We start from the raw sequence: 22,551 nt of genomic DNA, 5'->3' as shown, positions 1-22,551 counted from the left end.
ATAATCAAGGATGCCAACTTCACTGCTTCTATTCAGTGCTTTGCTAAAAGTCCTAAGCAACAAGATAAAAAAGAGAAGAAAGTAGTATACAGATTAGGAAAGGAAGAAACAAAACTTCATCATACCAGGCACATGTAGACACACACACACACACACACACACACACACACAGACACACAACTTTCTATAGCCCATTTGGTTCCCTCTACCCTGAAAATTGTCTCTTTTTAAAAGTCTGATAATTTGACTGGATTACTACTATTACCTCCCCCAGAGAATCCCAAGAAATTCTAAATTATTGGAACTAATGAAAGTGATCAGAAAGATTACTGGATACATCAATAACAAATAGTCATTTACATCTCCTATTTAGAAGCAAAAATAAAATTTTGAAAAGATGTCATTTAAAATGTCAACAAAAACCATACGAATCTAGGAATAAATCTTTAGGAGATGGCTAGATCTTTATGCAGAAAATTAAAAATTTTAATAAAAGGCATGAAAGAAAGAAAAATGAAAAATTGTACTATGCTTATGGATGGAAAGACTATGTATCATTAAAATGGGAGTGCTGGGCTTCCCTGGTGGCGCAGTGGTTGGGAGTCCGCCTGCCAATGCAGGGGACACGGGTTTGAGCCCTGGCCGGGAGGATCCCACATGCTGCAGAGCAACAAGGCCTGTGCACCACAACTGCTGAGCCTGTGCTCTAGAGTCCACGAGCTACAACTGCTGAGCCCGTGTGCCACAACTACTGAAGCCCACGCGCCTAGAGCCTGTGCTCCGCAACAAGAGAAGCCACCGCAATGAGAAGCCCGCGCACCGCAACGAAGAGTGACCCCCGCTCACCACAACTAGAGGGGGCCCGCGCACAGCAGTGAAGACCCAATGCAACCAAATATAAATAATAAATAATTTTTTTTTTTAAAAATGGGAATGCTTCCCCACATGATCTATACATTTAATTTTAATGCCAATCAATATCTCAAAACAGATCTTTATGTGGACCTGACAGATCAAAAATAGATGACACTTTAAAATAATAAAAGTGAATATTATCTTAGTATCAAAAATTTCTGTAAGCTATCATATCAAAATATAATGATTTTGCATCAGAGAAATGCGAATTAAAACCACAATGAGATATCACCTGACACTTATTGGAATAGCTACCATCAAAAAGATCACAAATAACAAATGTGGGTGAGGATGTGGAGAAAAGGGAATCCTCGTACATTGTTGGTGGGAATGTAAATTGCTGCAGGCAGTTTCTCAAAAAACTAAAAAGAAAACTACCATATGACTGAGGAATTCCACTCCTGGATATGTAGCCAAAAAAATAAATAAATAAAACATTAATTCAAAAAGATACTGGCACTCCGATGTTCATAGCAGCATTATTTACAATTGCTGAGATATGGAAGCAACCTAAGTATCCATCGATAGGTAAATGGATAAATAAGATGTGGCATACATACACAATGGAATAGTACTCAGCTATAAACAAGAATTAAATGTTGCCATTTGCAGTAGTAAGGATGGACTTGGAGGGCATTATGCTAAGTGGAATAGAGAAAGACAAACATTGTATAATGCCACTTATATGTGGAATATAAAAAATAAACTAGTGATTATTTTAAGAAGCAATAATTTTGACACAACAGATAGAAGAAAAGAATAGGACCTAAAAACATATCCAAGTATATCTGGAGTCAAATTAAATGTCAGAGGAAAAGAATGAGCCACCCACTACATGCAAATCAGAACTTCAGTATAAAGTCTAAGAAAGAAAACTGAAGAAGAGAAAGAGGAAGAAGAGGAGAAGGAAGAGGATGAAGGAGAAGAAGGAGGCAGAGAGAGAAGAGGAGAAGAAAAAGAGAAGGAAAAGGAGAAGAATGAAGAATAAGAGTAGAATTTTGGGTGCCAAGATATTTGTAAATGAATTAGGAACATAGTTCTAATTATAGAGGCCCTAGAATTTCAACACTAATAATCATAACATTATAGTTAATTAAGAACATATTATATGTTAAGTCCTTTGCTAAGAGCTTTATATACATTATCTCAAAGAACATTCACAAAAATCTTTTGAGATAGGTGAAATTATTATCATTTTATAGATGAGATATCATCTCGAAATGACTTACCCAACTTAAATAAAATGGTTAGTGTCACCTATTGGATTAAAAACTCAGGCTATATGACTCTAGACAACTCTTAACCAGTTCTGTAAATGCTTAGAGGGTGATTGGAGGTTCTTTGAGAGGGCTTCAGGTAATTCAAGTATTTCACCATTCTACCAGAAATTAAATATTCACTTCAATTTGGCCACGCAGATTAACAAGCACATCAAATAGTTTTGCTTTAGGCTAGAATAATATCAACTATGGGTAAAACACTGATAAATGAAGCTAATCATGAACTCATTGTTAAGCATATCTTCCTTTTTTTAGTAGAATCTAGAAAGCACTTTTTTTTTTTTTTTTAAGGAAATAAAGTCAATGATCTCCAGCTTGTCACTCTCAAGGATTCTTTTATTAATCCCCTCATCCTAGTCATCACACTTGTGTTTTTTTGTTTTTCTTAGAAAAAATGTTACTTTCCTATTTCAGGTAATACACATATTTCAGCCACAAATCTATCCCCTTTAAAGAAGAAATTAACACTGAATCCCAAACTCACACAGATTTAAAAAAAAAAAAAAAAGTGTTTTCTCTTTGATGTCAAATTGCTTCTGGGCATTTTTCTACCCTTGGGCAATTCTCTTTCCAACATAATTGTGCATCACATTTTTAACATCCTCAGGTCTGTCTTAACACCACTGTTTGTTTGTTTAATTATCTCATTTCCACTAAACTTCTAGTTTCTGATTTTATTGGTTCAGATGCTTTCAGAGTGATCCTTGTGTCGCACCATCTGCAAATTTGATTACTACACTGTTTACTCAGATCTATCAAATTATCAATAAAGGATGAAAAGAAAACATACAGGCTTACACTGGTCCTGCAGTGCCCTCTCACCGGCCCCCTAAGGTCCAGAGACAGTAATTTATCACCAGCCCATGTTTATGTCACAGGAGCTGACCTTGCTGTGTGGACAGGGCTGACATCCAAGTGTCCCTCTATTTGTCTTGTGAGTTAAGACCATGGGAAGAGCCATATTGGGCACTTCAGTTAATCCAGTGCTAACAAACTCTCACAATTTTATGGTATTTAAACTCGACATTCATAGCACTTCACATGCACATTCTAAATGTTCCAGAACCTACCATAGGCACCAAACTGTAAGCCCCCTGAGACTAGAAGCTGTGGATATTTGTGAATCTCCAGTGACCAGCACAAGGCTTAATATATAGCCTTTTTTAATATCTAGTGTGTTAAATTAATGCTACCAGAAAGAGTCTACTTCCTTTAAAGAGTATTAGTCTATTGGTAAGGTTGAGCTTTATAAGATGACTTGGCAATAAATATTTGTTTAATGAGAAATTAATACTATAATCATAAGAAGTAATGCATTCCTTAGTTTCCCATCTGTAAAATGGGTGACCTGCTCATGGTCACTTGAGATTACACACACATACGTACTCACACACATATCTTTGAAGAATGAGCTGAAAAATCACCTCTGCGCCAATAGCTTTGGCAGCTTTCTGAGCTGATCTATAATATCTTGTATTCCCTTCTGTTTTAGCATATAAGATACACACTCACACACACACACACGTAAAGTACAGTATGTTTCTTCTGCTGGCTTGTGTGAGTCGAGTCCACATCTTTTTCCTTGGTGTAATCTTGGTGCGTAGCACACACCGCCTAATAAATCAATCAAGTGAGTTAAGTCTAGGACTGCAGCAAATCTTTCTAAGTCCAGGCTCTCTCCTCCATGCCATAGTTAACCATCTCATTTCCATTTTACTAGTCTACAGCAAATGTTTAGCCGTGTCCTTTCATACCTCTTGGATTCTTTCCTATTTCATCAGTATCTGGCTGAGGAATTAAACTGTTTGTGAAACATGTATTTTTAAATACCTTATAAAGTTTTTCTGAGATTAATCTCAATGTGTTTGTTATACCTTGTTGCCTTTTGTGGTGACAGCATGTGTGTTAATAAAATATAAAGTATATGTCATGGGTTCTGGCCTAGACATACCCAGTGCCCCTAACATTTGTCCCCCAGCCTTGTAGTTTGTCCCTTGGTCACAGATCAAAAAGGAAAATGTAAGTAATAAATAGTCTGATTTCCAAATGTGTTTTTAAGTTATTGACAGTAAGCAATACCTAATATGTGATGTTTTAGAACACAGAAGGCTCCTTCATAAAATGATCTAGAATTGAATGACATTCATATCAGAGATAATTTTTATCTGCCACAGGGGTATTCTATTACAGAGTGATTCCTTCACTCAACACAGGCCATTTTTCACCAATCATTTGTTACCTAGATTTCAGTCATTCAAAAATATCCAGAACTTTTAACTACTTTCCAAGTGATTCTAATAATCAGTCATGTTTGAGAGTTTGTAATCAACTCAAATGTCCTTCAACTGTAAATAAGAAGACTGGGACTAAGAGAAAAATGCCAAAGACAGTGAGACCAATTGAATCAGAATTTCCTAGGGGAAGGGAGGCCTGGAAAATTCTATTTTTCAAAAATCTTCTAGGTGATTCTAATTATCAGTGAGGGTTGAGACCTACTGAATCAGACCTAAATCTGCTGATTTTCATTCTAGTACTCTCTGCACAAGTAATATATCCCTTTTTCCTCAGCTACCTTTCTTAGCATTTTTGGTCACTAAGCCCTACAGATAAAAAGATAGACAAAAGGTCTATATGTTTTACAAACCAGAAACTTTTGCACCCTTCCCCTGGTACTTTGTGAGATGATATTGGTAAGATAAAAATTGAAAATTAAATAATATTGATAAACAACTAGAAAACCAGTTATGTTTTAACTATTTTTCAATTTTTCTGATGATGTCAAAGATAAAGTCTGTTTGAAGCTAATGTGGTGTTAAGTATCTTACTTGCTGATCTTTCTTTGTGTGAAGAAGAAAAAGAGGAGAAGGAGGAGGAGGAGACCAAGAAGAGGAAGGGGTGGAGAAAGGGGAAAACATTAGGTTCAGAGACTTTGGCAGACACAAGAACCAAGCTGGAATTATGTGTGTGTTCATATGTCATGAATTTTACTTATTTCCATAGCTACTTTCTGCTTATAGGAAGTAACATGGTAATAGTATAAAATTTTCTTTTAATAATAGCTATTAACAGTATACTTTGGGAAATGTATTTTGATGGCATCAATATTGTCTTACATAAGTGCCAGACTCTAAGGCATTCAAAGAATCATATCAAGAATTGGGACTTCCCTGGTGGCGCAGTGGTTAAGAATCCGCCTACCAATGCAGGGTTGGAGCCCTGGTCTTAGAAGATCCCACATGCCGCAGAGCAACTAAGCCCGTGCGCCACAACTACTGAGCCTGCGCTCTAGAGCCCATGAGCCACAACTACTGAAGCCCATGTGCCACAACTGCTGAAGCCCGTGTGCCACAACTACTGAAGCCCGCACACCTAGAGCCTGTGCTCTGCAACAAGAGAAGCCACCGCAATAAGCCCACGCATCACAACGAAGAGTAGCCCCCGCTCGCAGCAACTAGAGAAAGCCCGCGTGCACCAATGAAGACCCAACGCAGCCAAAAAAAAAAATTAATAAATGCATTTATTAAAAAAATAATAATGATTATTATAACTGACCTACTTGTCCATGCAATCAAAGGCTTTTACGCTTCATTCAAGGACTGTCTTGTTTGTTATATCAAAGAGCATGTGAAAAACTCTTAAAGGGAATCTTCTGTTCCCGTGAGTTTTTGATAATCCCACCATATGCTACTATTTTGGAAAACTCGGGAGAGGGATGAAAATATTGAAGTAGGCATATGTTTTTATAAAAGTTTCAGAAAAGTGTGTTTATTTTGACTTATGTCTAAATTAGATTCCTGACAGCTGAGTGAAATGTAAATTAGTTGTTTTGTTGGGGATGATAGACATTCCATAAAACATGGTATCAATCATCTGGGAAGCTCCTCTTTTTATTTCAAGCCGCACTCTGATGACCGGCATGATCACCCTTACATCTGAAAGGAATGAACACTGATGAGTATTTAAACAGTCCAGAAGTACCTGGAATTAGTCCTGCCCCTTCCTACTTCAGGGCTTTTGTACCTACCACTTTCTGTAGAATTTTTTCTCCTCAGCTCCTTTTCTTTTAACTTGTATTTCTGAAAAGCATCTCAGGTAGTTTTGATTATTAGGCAGGTGGGAACTACTGATCTTGTCCAAACTCCACATCTGTAAAAAATAAATTAGTTCCTCCTCCTCACTCATACTTCAGAGTTAAAGCCTTCTTGATGCTAGTATGTCATCTCTCTCGCTATTGTATTCTTTTACTTTTATAGGGAGCACAACTTGCCACCCCAAAATGTCTCTTTGGCGTGTGGATTATTTACAGCTGAAAACAATCAAGGCCCAACAGACTCAATAAGAAACTTTGACCTCCCCCTAGCTGCCTAAATAATGTAGCTAGAGAACCTGCTCCAGGAAGGGAGCTATCGCCATAGATAACTATATTATGAACTAGGTGTGTAGACACGAGGGACGTAGCAGAGTCTGTTTGTTAGAATTCCTCTTTGTGCCCCACTGTCTCTGCAGGGCCCAGCAAACATTTGTTTCCCAAACATTTGCTTTCCCATCTCCATGTGAATCGTTTTTCTCCCCTTTGAAGTCCCAAACCACTGCCCCCAAAATTCTTTTTTTTTTTAGATGAAAAAGTATTTTAATAACTAAACCTGAGAACTTATTTATTTATACATTTTATTTTTTTAAATTCAACCTTTTTATTTTACATTGGAGTATAGTTGATTTACAATGTTGTGTTAGTTTCAGGTGTACTGCACAGTGATTCAGTTATACAGGTACTTATCTCCTTTCTTTTTCTTTTGTCTTTAGATGGTATTGAGGGTAAGGGTTTCAGCCATTTTGGTGAGTTACTCAGTTTTTCTGGGTCTGTCCCATGTATACATGTTATTGAACTTTAGTTTCATTTTCTTCTGTTAATCTGTCTCATGTCAATTTAATTCTTATACCAGCCAGAAGAACCTAGAAGGATAGAGAAAAATTTCTTCCTTCCCAACATTTTCATAGGACTGATAAAAACGATAATAAATCACAAAGCAGCAAATGCTTGAATACCTATTTCAGTACTTAAGATCACTCTTTTCACTGAATTTTAAATAACTTGCAGACCAGAACCATGTCTGCCCGAGTTTCTCTTCATCCCTGTAGCCTTCCTAGAACACTGTGTGATACATCATAGACACGCAATAAGTGTCTCCCAAATGGATTCCACAGGGAGTGTGGAAATAAAAGTACATTACATTGGAAAGTGCTTTAGACTTTCTAAAATATTAGAAGAGTACAGGGTAAGGTGAAATCTTAAAGGAGCTACTAACCAGAGGCAATTGCTAGGCATCTTCAGGAGAATATAGGCATGTGTGAGTGAGGCTTAAATAGTGTGTGATATTGATGTTTCAAAGTTTTAAAGACAGATTTTTATGTAAAATCTTACAATTTTTAAGTGTTGACAGAAACACAACCATTCCTGTGTTTTATTGGTTGCTTTGGTTTGGTTTGGTTTGAACACTGTGAAGCCAGCAAGGTGTGATGGTCAACCGAGAACACATAGGAGTTGGCTTTGGTCCAAAAACCATAGTGTGAGATCTTTACACTCCGTTGTGCTCAGCGGACCTGGCCTGCTTTTTTGTATGTATGTATGTGTTTATTTATTTATTTTTCCCAACCTGCAGAGGAAGTCTAGAGTGACTGTTTGCCTTCTTTGGAAATCCCACCCTAGGATGAGGTCAGTGCAGGGCCATATTTCAGCCTGAGAGCAGGACAGTCACATTATCTCCAGCCCCTGGTGTGGCTAGTGGTAGAGATTTCATTTGCAGTTGTTTTTCTAATAATCAAAATCAATGTAGCCAAGGTGAGTAACCCTTTTGGACAATGTTCCTAATGTAAAAAAGCTTCACTAAGTAATCAGGTCATTCAAAAGAGCCTATTTATTGTGACAAATATGTCTTCAGTAGAAATAATTTCTAACAACATGATACAGTTTCTATTTAAAGTTATATTGTTTGGTTTTTTCTCTGTTCTTTATAGACACAAAGTGAAGATATCCTGTGATTTCTTTGGAAGTATTCTGCAGACAATGAGACAGGAAATTAGCTTAGTTACTTCTAGGATGGAATAACACCAATTTTAATGTACTTCCCCTGGGGATAAATACCAATTGCTTTCAGGAGAGGGGGGGAAATCTCAGCTGAGGCTCATGTATCCTTTTGAGGGAAAGTGAGAGCAAAAGAAAAGTCATGTGACAATTATTAAAAAGTATTATTCCCTCTTAGTACTTTTGATTCATAACCAACACAGTAGAAGGAAAAAAAACCCATTTCAGGTGTACAAAATCAAGGCTCAGAGAAATTAAGCAACTTGCCTAATATTACACAGCCAGCTAGTAATAAAACTAAATTGCAAATCCCTCTTTCTCTCATTGTGTTCTCTCTGAACCACATCATTAAATTCATGTCTTAATTTTAAAGAGCATGGCAAGACTCAAGTTTTCACAAACAGAGAATTAGGTACAAATCTGATTTAGAATCAGAAAACTTGTCACAACAAAATACAAATTAAAAGAAAAAATTACAAAAACTTCAAACATCACAAAATCCATGTGAAAAAGAACATTATTTATATCAAATAACTGTCTGGCACATCTGTATACACATGTTTTTCCCTACAATTTTTTACTACATACTCTTTGATTACCCCCTTTTTTTTTTGACAATGATTGTTATGGGATGATTTTTCTTAGATAGAAAAGAGAAATCAGTCTTTTCTCTAGGAGGTCTAATAAAGTATTTTTTTTAAGTATTTATAATTTAGAAAAAATTTTATGCTTTACAACAATTATCAGTAACATGTAGATATTTAGGATTGTTAAATTTGGGGAAAAGTCTATCAAGTTCCTTTTATATATAAGCTTTGTAGTTTCAGGGCATTTCTAATTTTTCTTGTGTAATAACTAATCTTAAATATTTTTGGAACTGAAAATGCATGGTGCATATGGAAGTCTATAGGTGGTGTTATTAGTTTACTTCTGACATGAGAGAACAGCCTTTTTGGCTAGATACTGATGAAAACTGAGTTCTTTGCTTTTCATTGGGCGTATCTGCTAGTTGGAAAATGTTTCCACATACACACTTCTGCATCAGAATTTTCAACCTTGCTTCTCCTCCTCTTTTATCCCATTAACCCTGCCACCTGACATGTTTACATGGTGACAGGACCTCTAGATTTGCACTTTGTTGTCACAGCCCTGGCTGAGTTAGCACAGCAGACAGAAAGAAAATTCCCAGAAGCCACGTAAATACCTGGACTGCCAGCAATAATTAAACCACACACGGAAGCAACTGAAAACTGCTTCAGTAAAGCTTATTAAACCAAAATTAAATGTGTTCCCAACTCAGCTTCTCCTTAAACCGGGTTCCCTTGTCAAATGTTAGCTCTATGAAAGTGTCATCCAAATAACTTGTTAATAAGTCTGAGAGAGAAATCCAGGTATAGATGAGGTTTTAGAGTCCAGTTAAGGCAAATCTTCCAATACATGGTTTGATTAAGATTGAATAGGATCATTCTATAACAGTTTAGGATGGAGAGACAGAACAAAATGAGATTTTGAAGCCTAACTCAAAGAACTTTGGGACATAAACCATAAATGCCAAGTTGAATAGTTTGATGTTTACTTAAATAATTTTTTCGGGATGATCTTGAAACTAACAACCAAGTAATGTGTGACTTTTATTTTCCTGGGCAAGAGTTTCCTAGAATGGAAAAGTGATGTTACTGAAGAATAGAGTCATGTTGGTGAAGCTGTCCATAGTGTAGCCATGGTAGTATAGATAGTAAGCTGTGCCTGTGTCAGTGGTTTGTTGAGATTCTCACCTCAATGCTTTTCTATGGCCTCTCAAGTAACACCTGCAGGAAGGAAGTCAAACTGGAAAGAGAGAGCACTCAACATTGTGGCTTAAGTTATTTACTTTTGTAAAATTTACAAAAAGATATCGTCATGTGAACATGTTGTCCAAGGCTAAGCATATGAGAAATGCTGAGGCTTAAACTTTCTTAGCTTCATGGTAAATCCGCCTCTCAGGAAGCAGATTCCTGGACAACCACATCATCTCCTCCCTCGTCCTGATTAAATATTAAGGTTTAACTCTAGTCTAATGCAGGCAGATGGAGGAAGAACTTGAGCAACACCACTAAACCAAGGGAAGGATCCTAGGGGAGCCTCCATTCTGAATTCTGTGATGGTAACGCAGAACCATCACACACCACTCTCTTTCTTCTCAGCTTTTCCCCCACCCCACCCCTTTAATGGGCATTATTTTTCTGGTAACATGAGCACTTCAGTAATCAATGCCATTTAGCATGCTGAATAGATATGAATAATTCCATTACTTATTAATGATGAAATATTGCTATGATGAAACATGTTTTCTACGATACTTTCTGATTGTCTTGGAAGAGATTGCCTTTTATATGGCTGCTAGAGTACCTTATTCATTTCTTCTACAGCAGCAGGAGGAAGATGACATATATATATGAAGTATATATGAAGTATATACACATATATGCACACATACATAAACATATTTTATATATATATATATATATATATATATATATATATACACATATGTAAGGATTTTATAATCCTTAACTGGATAAATACCTACTTGGTCCAAGGCAATTAACAAACATGAATATCTGTGCTGTCCAATATGCTAAATCATTTTTATGTAAATTTAATTCATTTAATTAGACATTTACACGTTCTTATAGCACAGTTCTTATTGTTTTTACATTTTATAAATTAAGGCGTCAAAGTTCCAAGAATTTAACTAATTTGTCCAAAGTGGATATAGAACTCAAAAGATCCGATTTCAAACCCTACATCTAAATGCATTGCATTTCTCAACATGCTATGATGCCTTCAAAGAATGAAGGCTGAGTGGTTTTATGCTTTATTAATTTATTTGTGTGTTGACAAGTATGATCATTTTTATCTCTAAGCAGGAATTATAAACAAATGTGTATTAAAAGCAGACCTTAGCTGCCTGGAATGCTTTAAATACTGCAGCTTGCTGGGCTCACTTTATCTTATAAGATTTAAGTAAAACCAGCTTAGATCTTTATCATATAGTTAAATAGCTCCAGGATATTTAGAGAGCTAGTATTTTATGTTGTCATGTCTTTCTCCAATTTCTGATTTTTGCTAAATTTTTTAATTTGGTCAGTCCTTAACCCTTACTGCCCCATTCTAGCCTGGTGGCTTCTCAATGCACAAGTCAAAACTTTGCATGTTTTTATAAAGATGCACACAGCATTTGTTGAAAATAGTTTGTTGTACAATTCAGTGTTGACTGTTGAATAATGCCATTGATGGTGTTACATGCTGTATGCTCCGTGGGGGGGGGGGGGCGGGGTGTGTGCACCGGGTTGGGGATGGTAAGTGGTGAGTGAGGGTTGTAATTTGGTATTTCAGAGAATGTTAAATAATTAGGCACCTCTGTCTAAAAGTTTAAATTTTGTTCTCTTTTTGGCTATCTTGTCGCCTAAAACTAACTCACCAGCCATATTATCAGGTTCTTCTCTGTACTCTTGCTCATTTCCTTCTCATGCTAGTTACCTGCCACCAATCCCCTGACTCTTATTAAACTATTGGGCAATTTTACACCCTCTTTCTTCACACTAAGACATGGGATGAGGTATAGAGAAATATCTTTAACAGGCAATGTACTGTATGAAGGAGTTTCTCTAAACAGAATTCCGTTTGTCTCAGAGAGAAATTGTCACTACCTTAGGGAAGAAGAAACACAGATTAGTTGTTATTTAAAGGAATGCAGGCACACACACGCATGTTTGGAAGACACACACACGCACTCCGGGAAGGTAGAGAAGTAGAGGTCAATCTGGGCCTTTAGCCTCCCTGTCCATGGTCCTGAAGTATCACTAATGCCCTTGAGCAAGTGAAGGTAATGCTTCCTTCTTCTATATCACTTTAGACTACCTTTTTAAACACCACTTTATTTATTTATTTAATTTATTTTTTTTTGGCTGCGTTGGGTCTTCGTTGCTGTGTGCAAGCTTTCTCTAGTTGCAGCGAGCGGGGGCTACTCTTCGTTGCAGTGCGCAGGTTTCTCACTGTGGTGGCTTCTCTTGTTGTGGAGCATGGGCTCTAGGCATGCGGGCTTCAGTAGTGGTGGCGCGCGGGCTCTAGAGCACAGGCTCAGTAGTTGTGGCACACAGGCTTAGTTGTTCTGTGGCATGTGGGATCTTCCCGGACTGGGGCTCGAACCCGTGTTCCCTGCATTGGCAGGCAGATTCTTAACCACTGCGCCACCAGGGAAGTCCCTAAACACTACTTTAAAATAACACCAAAGTTAAAATTTGTGTAATAATGCTTAAACGTATTTATAAATAGTTATCTTGACTCCTATTAAACATATATTGCTTACTATCACAGTATCTCCATTTCTGTAAAACTAGTTTTCCACTGCAAGTCTCTGGTTTTACACATGCATTTATTTTTCAGCACAATAACTTACTGGCTACATGGAAACATATGGTAATCCAGGTGTAAGCTTCCCTGGAAAGATGCCCAAGTAGCTGAATCCCCACCTGGCATTCTGCTTTTGGCTGGTAATCAAACTCTTCCCAAACTGGACCACTCTTGAAGTTGAGGAATACATTACTGTGCTAAGGCTCTTACTTAGTGCTTCTAGGATCTGAATGATGATAAGTATCACTTGAGCTGTGAAGGAGAGGACTATCAGAAGAAAATAAAAAATAAAAATAGATTATTGGTTCCTAGTTACAGACATTTCTGGGCTATACACTTGTTCTATTGAATTAGAATTGCAATTTCAAAATGTCTCCAAGTGGTTTGACAACTACATATTAAGCCCTTACTAGGCATCTGGAATAGTATTGTTTACACTCTATGGATGCCTTTCAAGTAAGCAATGCTATTTCTATGATTTTAACCAGGGAAATAATACATTATTTAACTAATGTTCCATCTCCTCAAGTTTTCATCCAAAAATCGTTGATACTAATTCCTTGTATTGTGTTCTAATCTTCAATTGACAGCAAAGAGAAGAAAGAGCATGGTGTTTGGAGGCAAACCAGGGTCCAACTTCAGAAAGTGTCTCACCTATTTTTACCCTAATTGTTCTCAGCTTTAAAATGGGGTGAAGGTAGTTCTCTCACGAGGTGGATATTTGAGGATTTAATGGAATTGCACAATCCCATATTTACCCTACAACAGACATTTTGATAAATAATAGTCTCTTTTCTATGTTGGCAACCAGAGTTTCAGACAAGTCGATTACTCGTTCCAGGGACTAAAATAAAATAATTACTTAGTATAATCCCTGCGCTTCCTTTGAGCCAGGAATTATGAAATATTAAAATTATAGGATATTAAGTATACAATTGTCCTGGAATTCCACATTCCACCAGTGAATTTACTTAGTGTTCTAAAATCTTGAAAATCTTATTCCCACCTTCCTAAATAAGGTAATAAAAAGTAATAATAGCTATATTTCATAAATACTTATCATTGTTATGTTTATAATGTAAATTGTCCGATTATGTAAGTTGTATAATCTCAACTACGAAAAGACCCCAAAGGTTAAGTGCCAACAATCCTCAGAAAAAGAGTTCTGTTTCACCCTATGCATTATGGAAACAAAACAAAACAAAGCAATAAATCAACAACAACAACAACAAAATAATGGCTTAAGGGACATAAGTAAAATTTTTATAAATAAGTTGGTCTCTTCCAAATTAAATAAGGCTATTAAGGCAGCAAGTGGTGTATTCATGATTTTTTGACACATTTCAGATATGAAATACTGAGTAAAGTGCAATTAATTCTTATCTATTATACTTTGCTCACTAGAAAGTTCCCAGGATCATAACACTGATACAGCAGTTGGAGAAATTCTGAGTTAATTTTGCTTTTCTGCACATTATAATGAAGTTAAGAGAGTTCGTTGTTGTCATTAAAGAACTAATCAAGTGACTCTTGGACTTGGAGTCCATATAATTCTCCTGACCTCATGACTCTGATTGACTTGATTTTTTTTCTAATATATGTGACCCTTTAGTTGCGCTAGGAACACGTAAGAGAAGAATCTATTCCCTCCCCCCAAAATGTTTTCTATTAAAAACCATGAACACATCGGGAGTGTAGAGCATATTTTATCCATCAAGTCATCACTCTATCTAAGGAGTCTACTTTCTCTTTGCATCTGGGAATCCTACTGTTCTTTGGTTTCCTTTCTCTCTTCGCCTTATAGCACCTAAGACATTTCCGCCACTCTGCCATCTCTCCCTCCAGAGTCCTACCTTCATTCTAACAGTAGATCTTGATCTCCCTCCAGGTTGATCCTGTATTAAATTCGAGAATCAATAAATCATCCTTAATTTTGTCCCTTGAAAATTCATAGGTTTTCCTGCAGTTTTAGAGTAACTTACACACAGAGTAAATGGCCCTTTCCCTCTCTAATACGTCACACTTCTCAGTTAATGACTTAAGAACTCCTTGATCTATTTTTCTTATCAATGGCCTCCAGGGAGAACAGAGGACTGGGGTGGGGTGGTGTGAAAGAAGGGTTAGGGAATAGTTTGTTCCTTGCTTTCAAAAACCTGTACTTGATTTGAAATTCTCACAACAGAAATTTCTCATAAAATGCATTCACTGTTTGGGAAAGATTGTATACACACACACATCCACACGTACACACACATACACACATACACATACACAGTGTACAGTATTTTACAAGTGACCTATTCCAAATAATAGATTTGGGGAACACTTAGAAACTGCCACAAGGTGGGGCAGAAAAGAAAAATGCAGAAGAGATAAGAGAAACATGTTGCAGCTATATTCTTGCTTACCACTTACAGTACAAATCCCATAAGTATTTTATTTGACTCTTTTTGTTTCTGATAAATAAAACCCTCCTTTGGAATGACATTTTATCTCAGGTCCTCAAACATTTGCCTGCGTCCCGATTTTCTGCCCCCAGTGAGTAAGGAAACAGCCCCAATGTCTGTGAACCTATTTGCATGACAAAAAAATCATCTTCCAGACTTGAACTCTCCCAGGGGCTTTGTTTGGGGAAGGAGGGAGGTTCATTCATATACTTCAGAGACAGGTAGGTGAGTACAAAGCAAATGTTAAGTACCCTAACAGAGAGGTTCTGAAAGCTCATAAGTTCCCTGTATTTGGTAGGCTCTGTCACTATTGCCAACACAGCTGCTAGAAAAGGCTGCCAAAGGAAACGAGAATGAAAGAGGATGAGACTGTAACGGGGGCGGGGGGGGGGCATATTTCACACAACTTGGCACCATCTGCCATTCTCTTAATCTGTGTTCAGAAAGAAGGGGATGTCAACAATGGCTCTGACAGCCAACGTTTTTGTCGATATAATCATAAAAAACATGCTGACCTTCTTTTATTAAAAATAGAATGAGAAGGTAAAGACATCCCATTTATGGTTTTAACTATGTTTTGGAGGGGTCTTAAACCAAAACAAAAAAACTATTATTTCAATTGCACCACTGTAATTTACCTCGTTGTAAGAGTCTGATAAGGTAATAGAGGTCTATGGAGATTTTTTTTTTTTTTTTTGGGCAGAGGGGTATGGGTAACGCAGTTGATTCTATATATAAGCCTTTGTGTGTGTGTGTGTGTGTGTGTGTGTGTGTGTGTGTAAAGGGAGAGGGAGATAGAGAGAGGGAAGGGGCAGATTCTACTGACAAATTAGGATAGCTTCTCATTTTTCTTCAGTTGAATGAATGAAAATGGACCCCAATGTGAATGAAGCTTCTTGTGTATGTGCTTCCTTGTATAACAACCTTCTTGCCACTTTTCCTTTCAGGGAGTTAGAATAAGCAAAGACAAGTTGTTAGGGAACAGGCATGTGTGTAATTTGAAGGAGAGGTGAATTTGAGGCTTGTGGGGAAAATGAGGCTGAGAGTTAGGGCAAGTCGTTGGCCTCTACAGATTAAGGGAGAGGAAAGAACCATCTGTCTGCCCTTAATTCCTAGAGTAAACATGTGCTTAAGTCTTGGCACTCAGACCCTGAGCTAGAGGAAGGAGCAGAGGTTGGTTCTTCCTTTCTCTCCCTGAGAGGGTGCACCGGGGCCCAAGCAGGTCTGGACATGTGTGTATGATACCTCACACCGATCCTGCCACACTGGTCATCTCCAAAATTGCTCTTATTTCTCCTGATTCCTAGGGTCTCAAAGAAATGCATCTGATGCTTTGACCTTAATTAGCTATTGATGCTCTTCTTCCCAAATCAGAGGAAGCAGCCAGATTGAGCGGCTGAGTCTTTGGACGGTTCTGAATCCCATCTTTATATCTTCCAAATGCATAACCTTAAGCAAATTCAACTATACCCCTACTGTTTTCTTCTATGAAAAATGAAATTAGTAATAATACGTGCTTCTCAGGAGTGTATGTGTGTTTGCCTATGTGTGTGAGTGGGTGTTAGACATGTATGTGAATTTAAGATGTCACACATTAAAAAATTAGTTTGGTACCAACTATATACCAAAGGCGGAAATAAAGAATATTTTACCTATAAATTCTGTATATAGCAGTAATTTAAACCCACTCATATCTTCAAAGCAGGCTCCTTTTGTGAGACTAATTCCTTGCAAGTTCCAAAGTTACCACCAGATCTGCACTGGACAACATTCTTACACACTGTTAGATTCTGTAATGCCATAGCCCAATTTGCTTTGCTGAATTAGAGTGGTTTTAGGGAGAATAATTGGGGCTTTTTAATCAAAGCTAAAGTTTAAATGCCCTAAAAGATTTTTGGTCCTGCTTGGGGAAAAGTACTAACTAAAATATTTTCCTTCTCTCCCTCATTTCTTCCTTCCTTCCTTCAGTGAATATTTACTGAGCATATATGGTCTTGGTCTTCAGGCTGAGTCGTCAAATTGCATGCTGACAGATTGAAAATTAGACAAAGCTTCTATCAAGGACCTTATACTTCAACACTATGTGGGAGTTAGTGGTGTTTCTCCACTGTGTTGCTGCCTTTGAGAACATTTTCTTATTCAGCCTGGCATGCATATGTGTGCATGCTTGTGTGTGCTTGTATGTGTGTGTATATGTACTTGTGAAAACAAGTTATAGGCATATATAAGATAAACTTAGAAAGCATTCATTCATTTGAGCCCCCTCCCCAAAATAGTTTCATTTAATCCTATTAAAACATCCTGACAAAAACTAACTAGTTACTAACTTCCCTCCCTCCTTCCCTTCCTCCTCCATCCTCCCTCTCTCCCTTCCTTTTTTTTTTTTCAAAAGGGAATTACCCAATAACCATCTCAAAGAGGAATTGTATCAATTTTATAGAAAACCTTATATGATAAAATCTCACCAACTCTGATTTATGTTTAATATTGATCCAAGTTGTTTTAGGAATGAATCAGAAATACTCAAATGAGATTCAGCAGCAGCACATGTCTAAATAGTATACAGTGAGCCTTTCTTGAACTCTAACATAGAGGTGTTCATTCTGCCTTGATTACAAAATAATTCTGTAGTAGTATCATTGGTATTTTTACATAACCTGGGATGAAATTATTTTCCTTCTTTAGCTATTAAATCTAACTGATATATTCATAATATTTAAATGCTTTATCAACCTCTTCAACCTCTCATTTTTAACAACTCTAAGGCATTTTAAAATTTAATGCCATGAAATTAGAACTAATATTGACTCATTTTTAGCTTCTTTTCTAGTGTACTGTTGAAATACACAGTATGGTTAGAACGAACAGACCGAAACATCACCTTTTGTTTGATGATAAAATTATTTCACCTAAAACACTAGATGTTGTTCTGAATAGTTAATTGGTTATGTCATCAGCTGTCAAATTTGTACATTTTATGGAGCTTTTATCTTGATTAAAATTTTCTTCTGAAACTAATTAAAACCTCATTCACTAGTCTTTCTTGTAATGAATTACCCAATAGTCATACTTACAAAAACATCTCTAAACATTTCTGGTCTGATTGGCTTTATTTATTAAATGCCACAGCAACATGATCTAGTATGTGCTGAATCCAAATTCTGTGATTTATTACTAAAATAAAAATTACAGATTCAGAAGAACTATGAAAAAATTCCTTTCTTCTTTCTAACTTATTTCATATTAAGAATCTATAAATGTCATTTGAAATGGAAAAATTATGGTCATTATCAGCATATTAATTTTTGCTTGATTTTAAAGGCATATATAAAAACACTGAAATTCAGGAAGTTTTAAATTATTGAATTTAAATTATTTTGTTTGTTTTTATATCATGGTATAGTCTTTCTCCAAGTTTTATGCATACCACACTTGGTGAAATAGAGCTACTACCTAACATAATGAGAGATCATCACATGAGCTGATTTTGCTACTGATGGTAGTAAATATGGGCATTAATTATGTTCATGTATTGCGTCTATAAGATGATACATGTAGAGACTTCCCTGGTGGCGCAGTGGTTAAGAATCTGCCTGCCAATGCAGGGGACACAGGTTCGAGCCCTGGTCTGGGAAGATCCCACATGCCGCGGAGCAACTAGCCCATGCGCTACAACTACTGAGCCTGCGCTCTACAGCCCACGAGCCACAGCTACTGAGCTCACGTGCCGCAACTACTGAAGCCTGCACACCTAGAGCCCGTGCTCCGCAACAAGAGAAGCCACCACAATTAGAAGCCCGCGCACTGCAACAAAGAGTAGCCCCCGCTCGCCACAACTAGATAAAGCCCGCGCACAGCAACAAAGACCCAACTCAGCCAAAAATAAAAATTAATTAATTAATTTTAAAAAAAATTTTAAAAAGATGATACATGTATTTCATATACTAGCTCTCTTTGTTTTATCCTGACGAAGCACCTGAGATGTGTGCTTTTATTATTTCCAATTTACTGATATTAAAAATAAGACTTAAATATATTCAGTGAATTTCCCAAAGTCACACTGAAAGTGTGAAAGATTCAAACCACAGCCGCTGAGGTATCAAAGTCAGTGTACTAAACAGAAACCCTAGACACCCAGCCTCTCCACTATGCTGTGTTCAAGGCAAAGGGTGGATACTATTTAAGAGTTACTCCCTCCTTTCTCATCCCCGAGAAATCTTATCAACAGTTTATTTCCATTGTTGTCAGATTTGTGCCAGCTGCAAAGAAAGGAGACTGTTTCTGTTTCTAAGATTTTGTATTTACTTCTAGTTCTTTAGATTACGCTTTAGATGACCTGCTCTAGTTAAGGCTATTTTAGACTGTGTGAAGCTCTTCCGCTCCACTCCTTTCTCCGATTTCTCCCTAACTAGCAGGTTTTATTCTTCTAGCAATAGCAGTTCAGTATGATTGAAATTGAAGTTGAACTTTTCCTCATCAGTTTGGAGCTCATTGAAAAACTACTTTGCTTTCCCATCTGTCAAAGGACTATGCTGCACTGCCTTTCAAGATCATCTTTGAAAGACTTTCTTTTTCTTTTTTTAACATCTTTATCGGAGTATAATTGCTTTACGATGGTGTGTTAGTTTCTGCTTTCTAACAAAGTGAATCAGCTATACATATACATATATCCCCATATCTCCTTCCTCTTGTGTCTCCCTCCCATCCTCCCTATCCCCCCGCCGCCGGGTGGACACAAAGCACCGAGCTGATCTCCCTGTGCTGTGCGGCTGCTTCCCACTAGCTACCTATTTTACATTTGGTAGTGTAGATATGTCCATACCACTCCCTCACTTCGTCCCAGCTTACCATTCCCCCTCCCTGTGTCCTCAAGTCCATTCGCTACGTCTGCGTCTTTACTCCTGTCCTGCCCCTAGATTCTACAGAACCTTTTTTTTTTTTTTTTTTTTTAGATTCCATATATATGTGTTAGCATACAGCATTTGTTTTTCTCTTTCTGACTTACTTCACTCTGTATGACAGACTCTAGGTCCATCCACCTCACTACAAATAACTCAATTTCGTTTCTTTTTATGGCCGAGTAATATTCCATTATATATGTGTGCCACATCTTCTTTATCCATTCATCTGTCGATGGATGCTTAGGTTGCTTCCATGCCCTGGCTATTGTAAATAGAGCTGCAATGAACATTGTGGTGCATGACTCTTTTTGAATTATGGATCTCTCAGGGTATATGCCCAGGAGTGGGATTGCTGGGTCATGTGGTAGTTCTATTTTTAGTTTTTTAAAGAACGTCCATACTGTTCTCCATAGTGGTTGTATCAATTTACATTCCCACCAACAGTGCAAGAGGGTTCCCTTTTCTCCACACCCTCTCCAACATATTGTTTGTAGCTTTTTGACGATGGCCATTCTGACTGGTGTGAGGTGATACCTAATTGTAGTTTTGACTTGAATTTCTCTAATGATTAGTGATGTTGAGCATTCTTTCATGTGATTGTTGGCAATCTGTATATATTCTTTGGAGAAATGTCTATTTAGGTCTTCTGCCCATTTTTGGATTGGATTATTTGTTTTTTTGATATTGAGCTGCATGATCTGCTTGTATATTTTGGAGATTAATCCTTTGTCAGTTGCTTCATTTGCAAGTATTTTCTCCCATTCTGAGGGTTGTCTTTTCGTCTTGTTTATGGTTTCCTTTGCTGTGCAAAAGCTTTTAAGTTTCATTAGGTCCCATTTGTTTATTTTTGTTTTTATTTCAGTTTCCCTAGGAGGTGGGTCAAAAGGATCTTGCTGTGATTTATGTCATAGAGTGTTCTTCCTATGTTTTCCTCTAAGAGTTTTATAGTGTCTGGCCTTACATTTAGGTCTTTAATCCATTTTGAGTTTATTCTTGTGTATGGTGTTAGGGAGTTTTCTAATTTCATTCTTTTACATGTAGCTGTCCAGTTTTCCCAGCACCACTTATTGAAGAGGCTGTCTTTTCCCCATTGTATATTCTTGCCTCCCTTATCAGAGATAAGGTGACCATATGTGTGTGGGTTTATCTCTGGGCTTTCTATCCTGTTCCATTGATCTATATTTCTGTTTTTGTGCCAGTAACATACTGTCTTGATTACTGTAACTTTGTAGTAGAGTCTGAAGTCTGGAACCTGATTCCTCCAGCTCCGTTTTTCTTTCTCAAGATTGCTTTGGCTGTTAGGGATCTTTTGTGTTTCCATACAAATTGTGAAATTTTTTGTTCTACTTCTGTGAAAAATGTCATTGGTAGTTTGGTAGGGATTGCATTGAATCTGTAAATTGCTTTGCATAGTATAGTCATTTTCATAATGTTGATTCTTCCAATCCAAGAACATGGTATATCTCTCCATCTGTTTGTATCATCTTTAATTTCTTTTATCAGTGTCTTATAGTTTTCTGCATACAGGTCTTTTGTCTCCTTAGGTGGGTTTATTCCTAGGTATTTTATTTTTTTGTTGTTGCAATGGTGAAGGGGAGTGTTTCCTTGATTTCTCTTGTAGATTTTTCATCATTAGTGTATAGGAATGCAAGAGATTTCTGTGCATTAATTTTGTATCCTGCTACTTTACCAAATTCATTGATGAGCTCTAGTAGTTTTCTGGTAGCATCTTTAGGATGCTCTATGTATAGTATCGTATCATTTGCAAACAGTGACAGCTTTACTTCTTCTTTTCCAATTTGGATTCCTTTTATTTCTTTTTCTTCTCTGGTTGCTGTGGTTAAAACTTCCAAAACTATGTTGAATAACAGTGGTGAGAGTAAGCATGCTTGTCTTGTTCCTGATTTTAGAGGAAATGGTTTCAGTTTTTCACCATTGAGAACGATGTTGGCTGTGGGTTTGTCATATATGGCCTTTATTATGTTGAGGTAGGTTCCCTCTATGCCTACTTTCTGGAGAGTTTTTATCATAAATGGGTGTTGAAATTTGTTGAAAGCTTTTTCTGCATCTATTGAGATAATCATATGGTTTTTATCCTTCAATTTGTTAATATGGTGTATAACATTGATTTTTTGCATATATTGAAGAATCCTTGCATCCCTGGGATAAACCCCACTTGATCATGGTGTATGATCCTTTTAATGTGCTGTTGGATTCTGTTTGCTAGTGTGTTGTTGAGGATTTTTGCATCTGTGTTGATCAATGATATTGGCCTGTAGTTTCCTTTTTTTGTGACATCTTTGTCTGGTTTTGGTATCAGGGTTTTGGTGGCATCATACAATGAGTTTGGGAGTGTTCCTCCCTCTGCAATATTTTGGAAGAGTTTGAGAAGGATAGGTGTTAGCTCTTCTCTAAAGGTTTGATAGAATTCTCCTGTGAAGCCATATGGTCCTGGGCTTTTGTTTGTTGGAAGATTTTAAATCACAGTTTCAACTTCAGTGCTTCTGATTGGTCTGTTTTTATTTTCTATT

Source organism: Eubalaena glacialis, chromosome 18 (assembly GCF_028564815.1).
Source record: "Eubalaena glacialis isolate mEubGla1 chromosome 18, mEubGla1.1.hap2.+ XY, whole genome shotgun sequence".
NCBI classification, from domain to species: domain Eukaryota; kingdom Metazoa; phylum Chordata; class Mammalia; order Artiodactyla; family Balaenidae; genus Eubalaena; species Eubalaena glacialis.
The sequence above is the reverse complement of the archived record's forward strand: the minus strand, read 5'-3'. Positions refer to the sequence as shown.